Raw genomic sequence first — 6,821 nt, 5'->3', positions numbered from 1 at the left:
GTCCTAGGGCCCAGGGTGTGAGGCTCTGAGTTCCACAACTTCCATCTCAAACTCTCCATGAGTCCGGGTCCTCAGAGAGCTCTGGGGGATGACCCCCAAGGCACACTCACTGGATGCTGGGCAGTCCCAGCACCCAGTAGGTGCTCAGGAGACATGAGCATGAACGAAGTGGGGTGGGAGCACACTCAGTGCAGGCCAGGAGAGCCACTGGGCGTCAGGAACCCTTAAGGAACTATAGGGCTGCTCGTCTGTAGCATGGGGTTAACCTGGAGGAGGATGGAGTCTGGCCGCCTCTCTGGGTGCCCACCAGTCACCAGGTGGGCAGCATCCTCCAAAAGGCACACGTCTCTCTGTGTGCCAGGCAGGCAACACCCACCTACAGCCTGACCTGAGCCCCAGCCTCAGACCTTGGGGGACCTGCCTGACCACCTGATGTGGGTCCCTCACACCATCAGACCTTGTGCCCCTGCTCTGTGTCTGGGTCAGGCCTAGTTTAGGCTCTGGGGAGACAGTGGGAACAAGATGGTGACCCCAGGGGGGTGCTGTGTGAGCTGGGGCTGGGGGACTAGATAGTGGGGAGGGGCCCTCCCAGAGGCCCGCAGCCTCCTGGGGGAGGATGAGGGGTTCCAGGGTTTCATCAAGGAGCTGGGCAAACCCTCCCTCTCTCCCCAGACTGTCTCAGCTGTCAAAGGAACAGCGCGTGAGGGTAGAGTTGGGATTCACTCCTGTGTGGCCCTCCCCCACAGACTCCTGGGGGGCTGCCCACCCCCCAAAGAGTTGGGCTTTCCCGTAAACCCCAAGGTCCCTGAGAGTGTGTCTCCTGAAGGAAGAGACCCTGCCCTCCCCATGTCTGTGCGGGGCTGTCCCCTGACTGGGTGTCCTCTAGTCCACATGGCCACTGCTCCTTGTCCTTGCAGATCCAGCAGCAGGGCCAAGGAGGAGGGCTAGGGGGGGGCCACCCTGATTCCCTCCTCACCCCCTGGTCCCGGGGTCCTGGCCCACTTTGCCCCCTCCCCCGACCCCTGGTCATGTCTGAGGACTTGAAGGGCTGGAGCCATATTGGTCTCAGCTCTGGTTCCCCAGGGCCCAGCAGAGCCTGGCTCAATGCAGTGCTCCGTGGAGGTTTGTTGACTGACTAAGTGATTGAATTATGATTTAAGAATAATGGCTACCAATGAATAACTCTTTCTAACTGCCAAGTGCTTGATGTCCATTATCTAGTTTGAGCCTCACAACAATCCAAAGAGGTGGGTGTTGTTATTCATGCTACTTTACAGATGAACAAACTGAGATGCAAAAAGCTTAAGTAGCTTATCCCAGGCCACACAGCCAGTGAGGGCAGAGACAGGAATGGAATCAGTCAGATCTGGCCGACAGCAAAGCATGCTAACCACAGCAATGCTCCCTGCCCCTCCAGTGGCAGAGTCTGCCTTCCGAGGGCTCCCTCATCCCTGGCAGGTGAGCCAGAAATGGTTTTCCTGTGTCCCCAGCACTCAGCACAGCCCAGAGCACAGAGTGCAAGCCCAGGGAAGCTTCAGGGAGGAAAGATGGAGTGCGTAACAGGGACCACTGGCCAAGCTCCGGCTGGATGATCCAGCCGGGTGTGGCGCTCAGTATTTTATCCTGAGAGGTCAGGAGAGGCCTGGGTTCACCTTCATTTTCAGCTGAGGAAATGGAGTCTTGGGATCTGAAACTTGTCCAAGGTCACGCAGCTTGTAAGGGGCAGTGACAGGGATAAACCCCTGGCTCTGTGACTCTAACGGGCCACACCCCTACGTGCTACACCATGCAGCCTCCCTGCAGAGTTTGCGCATTTCATGTGTGCTCTGAAGAGACAGAGAGAGAGGGTAGTGAGGTGTCTCTGGTGTGTCAGGGTACATGTGTGTCAGGTGGGAGGTAAGCTCTGTGTGTGCAAGAGGTGGTGGGTGTCTGTTTTCTTTTGCTCCAGAAATGGATTTAGACCCGGCCTGGGCTTTGCTGGGACAGGGAGTGTGGAGGGCAGTCATCCATGCCCCATCCCTGAGGATCCAGGTCCCCATCCCTGGTGGGGGGTGACAATGGGTCTCTGTTTGTGGGGACAGGAGCCATCGGGGGCAGCAGAAAGGAAGGACAGCAACTCCCAGGAGGGCAATGGCCCCCAAACTGACACCCAAGGAGCAGGGAGGCTGCTGGTGGATGTCACCTGGAGCAACGAGAGTAAGCCCATCACAGACCTGCGGGGAAATCACCCAGACGAGCGGCCTGTCCCAAGAGGTGGTCAGATGGTGACCAGGCTGCCCGTCCTTTCACCCAGAAATGTCCAGGGCAGTGCTGAGTAGAACCAGGGTCTGCAGCAAGCAGGATTCCTACCCAACTGGGGTCAGAAGTGGGGACATTTCTTGGGGTAGGAGAAATGGGGTGGGGTGGGGGAGGAATGATGTAAAACTAGAAAAACCACAATGATGCTCCCACTTCAGGCGGAGGAAAGCAAATGCCATACAGTTTGGGATTCTTCAGATTCTAGACACGCTAGACACTTAGTGTCCTCCAGTCCTGCCTGGGTCCTGAACTCCCAGGACTGTGGAGTGGCCTGGATGGAGTTTCACAATCTAAGAAAAGTGAACCAGAATCTTGAGTCGGAAGACACCTTCAAACGCAGCCTAAGAGGCTGCTGTCCCAGTGCCTCTCAGCCAGCTTCCCGCTCCACAGCCCGCTCGGGACGGCATGCTTCTATAGATGCAAAGATGCTGGAGACATAAAATAAATACTTGGCTTTAACTGCAGCCATGGCCCTGTCCAGGAGCACTGGGGTCTGGGCCCCTCACAAGCCCCATCCCCACTGCCAGCCTGTCTGGGACGGTTGTGTGATCTGCCACCTCCATGCGCTCCGCCCCCGCCCCAACCCTTCAGCACCCCCATCCGGGCCCCCGAGGGAGCCCAGCAGGTGAGGCAATGGGGACCAAGGGTCCCATAAGGAGAGTCTTCAGCAGCCACAGGTCTGGGGAGCTGAGAGGATGTTGATTTGGTCGACGGGAGCAAAGGGCCCTGTTAAACGTGCAGCTGTTAAATTGCTCTGCCTGAAGCCAGCCATCTCTGAGGGTGGGAGGGGGCCTGCTGGGCAGGTGGTGGACAGACCAGCTGGCAGCTAGTGCCCCTGGTGGGGTGGTCTTAGACGCCTAGCTCCGACGTTCCCACCTGGGGCCGGGGGGAGCCTGGGCTGGACCGGTGCTGCCACACCCCACTTCTTGGCCTCCTCCAAGCAAACCCTGCAGACCCTCCCCTTCACCTCCTTCTCCATCTCCTGAAATCCTACTCACCTTCCAGACCCAGTGCACGTGGTACGTCCTCTGAGTTGTCTTTCAGACTTGCCGCTCCTCACCCCGACACCCTGAGAGAAGTGGGCTTTCCCTCCACCCAGTCCCCAAAGCCCCCAGGATATTCTGCCTGTCATCTGACTTCAGCCATCTCTTCTACACTAACTGGGAGCTGGGGGCCCACTGAAGGGGGACACGTGTGCTTCACCCCCTCACCCCAACACACAAGCGGCTCCTGGGAGTCCAGGCGCCCAGCTGGTGGTGAGCTCCTCAGCTGGGGAGGACGGGGCAGGACATGTTGGCTGAGCTATGGCCCGATGGCCATGGGGATACGGCACCTGACATCTGTGCCTGGACCACGGTCCCTAGTGGGTACAGATGTCAAGAACCGCTCAGTCTTGCCTTGTTCTCTTTCCCTCTGTGTGACGCCCTGTCCTGCCATTCCAATGGCTCCGAATCAGCTATTCACTCAGCCCGAGGCCGCCTGCATCCCTGAGATGCCCATCGTGGACTTGGAGCCAGGCGGCCTAGGGCTTGAATCCTTGCTCTGCCACTTATGGATCTGTGACCTTGGGCCATTGCTTCTCTCTCTGCACCTCAGTTTCCTCATCAATAAAACACAGATACTGGACACTACCCCTCAGAATCGTTTGAGAATTAAACGAGACAGCCACTGCAGAGGCCCAGAGAGGGCCAGTGGCTGCCTTGAGTCACACAGCAAGAGAGCAGAAAAGATGCTGGACTTCCTGTTTCCCAGCCCCAAACTCCCCCTTGCCCCAGCCAGCCCCTCTTGGGTCTGGGGTCCCATGCTGGGGCCTGCATCCTGCTGGAGGTCTGGTCTGTGTAACCTGGCAGCTGGTCTCCATGACCTAAGGAACAATAGACCGTCAGGCTGCTCAAGCTGGGCCCGGTCCCTGTTTCGTTGTTCTGCTGGCCTGACCTGGCCTCCCCGGGGGGCCTTATCTGCCCATTCTCTCCTTTCCCACCAAGCTAATCTCTCCCTCTTTTCAAGAGTTCCTGTTTCCTTTCTGCCGCCTTCTTGTCTCTCTCCCCAGGCCCTGTCTCTCCCGTGTCTCCAGCTGGCCTCCCACACTTGGTTCAGGAACCTCCTCAAAGTGGCTGGTACTATCATCCCTGGGGAGTTTCCATCTCTAGGGCTTTCCCAGTCTGGGACTGCTGCCCCCATAGGAAGGAGGGAGAAGGAGTGTGGCCCAGGTCAGGAATCCTGCTGGTGACAAGCATTTTGACACCCACAGATCAATACCTGGGCCTTTTAAATTCTTTGGGTTTGCTACTGGCTCAGGGGGCCTCTACAGGGCTTCCAGTGCAATGGTTTGAGGATATTTACTCCAAAAGTCCAAGGTACCAAGGTTTTATGGCTCTAAATCTCTGAACACAGTGAGATCCTGGGACACCAAGAGCTCCGAGTTTCTGGGATTCACACTGGTGAGGGTCTACCCCGCCTCACCTGAGTAAGGGCTCGGCTTAGCTGAATGCTTAGAGCCCCGACCTTGCCAGGGAGGAGCAGTCCAGGGAGCAGCTCTCCATGGCCCCTGGGTTGCCCACCCCCTGACCATCCAGAAAGGTACAGAGCTTCCCTGCAGGCCTGGCACCGGCCAGCGGCAGGTACAGCGTCAGGCCCACTGAGTCAGGGGCCCAGTTGGGTCTCCTGTCCTGAGCCAGAAACAGCCTTCGGTCTTCCACATGCTCTCCCTGTGCCTAGCCAGAGTGAGGACGTGTGAGAAGGGGTTTGGTGTCAGACACACCTGGGATCCCAGCCCCACACTGCTATAAACTTACTGTGAGATCTGGGCCAAGGGCCTCCCCTCCCAGAGCCTCAGTTTTCTGACCTGTTGGATGGAGATAACAACACCCACCTGGGCCTGCTGTGAAGCTGACTCCAAACAATGTGTTTGGAATAGCACATAGTAGGTGCACAATAACAGGTAGCAGTTCCATCATTATGACCACCCTTTCTGAGAGTCATTCTGGGGCCTTGGTCTGGTTTCCCCATTTGTTTGTCCTGGTTAAGGTCCAAAGGACACCCCCAATTCCAACATGTCCAAGACATGTGCTCAGCCCCTAGGGTAACTTTGCTGGGCCCTGGAGCCCCATGGGTGAATTGGGCTGGTCCCAGCCCATGAGGAGGCCCTGGACCGGGGCGGCAGTGGTGTCGGGGAGGGTGAAGCAGACACAGACACAACACAAACCTCTATAGCACCTTGGCTCAGTACAAAGTGGGAGAGGAACACAGAGGCCGTGGGAACCCAGAAGAGGCCACTGGCCCAGGCTGGGGGAGGACAGGGCAGACTTCCTGGAGGAGGGGACCATTTACTTGGGCCTTGGAGGAAGAGTGGGCAGTGGCTGGTCACTGTGAGCATGAGTGTGACGGCTGCTTTAAAGGTTCAAATGGTTGTATAGAGCTTGAGGGCATTGGGAAAGGCTTTGTGGTGATGGCTCTGAAGGCTGAGTGGGATTCCAGCAGGGAAAATGACATTCCAGGCCTGCTGTGGAAGAACAGCAGATGCCCAAAGGGAGGCTGAACAGAGAGGGTGTCTGGGAAGTTGTAGGAAATGTGGCTCGAAGAGTCACCTGGGGCCTGGGGGAGGGGACTTGCATGCTAGGCCAGGGAACTGGAGATTGTTTTTATGGGCCATGGGAGCCAATGTGGAGCAGGGGCGGTCCTGAACCTGGGAGAGCATACACTCCAGGCGTTTGTTCAACAGAGGCTGAGTTTTCTGCAGAGATGCTGGTAGGAGGCCCGCCCTGCAATGCCCCACCACCGGCCCTCCGCCTCTTATCAGTTCTGTGACCACAGGAAAGGCCCTTCCCATCTTGGAATTTCCTCATCTGCAAAACAGATTGAGAGACCAGAAGACTAACCTCGAGCGAGCGAGGTTCCTTCCAGCCTCTGATTCTGTGACTCTGGCCACACAGCCCTTCCTCTTCCCATCCTGTGATTGGTCCAGCCTCTGTGGGCGTGTCCACACCATCCCACCCTGGATCTGCCCCCACCATCCCAGGTTGTGTCTCAGTTGGCTCCGGGGAGTGGAGAGCTCTCCCCTCAGCGTTTGTGTCTCCTCCCTGTGCACCAAAGTCCAGTTTATAATGTTCTTTCACATCCTTTGTCTGGTGTGGTCACCCCAAAGCCAGAGCAGATACAGATGATTAATAATTACTTCCATTTGGGGGACCTACTGTAGCCCAGGATACTCTTTACTTGCTCATCAGTGCTGCCCATGTCCCAGGAAGAGAGGCTGAAGCTCAGAGAGCAACTGGGACCCACACCCCTCCAAGACCCTCTATTCACCGGGCAACAGCTAAGACCCCCAGGATCCTCCATCTTCTTGGCTGTTCCCTCCTGGTCTCTTCGCCTCTTTTCCTCTTCATCTCCCTGACCTCCAAAGTGCAAATGCTCCAGGCCCAAGCCTTGGCCCTCTTCGCTTTTCAATCAGGCCTTTTAGTGACAATGTCCAAATGTGCATCTCACGCCCAGGCTCTCCTCAGAGCCAGGCTTGATTATCTGCC

The sequence above is a fragment of the Kogia breviceps genome, chromosome 7 (genome assembly GCF_026419965.1).
Source record: "Kogia breviceps isolate mKogBre1 chromosome 7, mKogBre1 haplotype 1, whole genome shotgun sequence".
NCBI classification, from domain to species: Eukaryota; Metazoa; Chordata; class Mammalia; order Artiodactyla; family Physeteridae; genus Kogia; species Kogia breviceps.
This window is presented reverse-complemented; position numbering follows the sequence as displayed.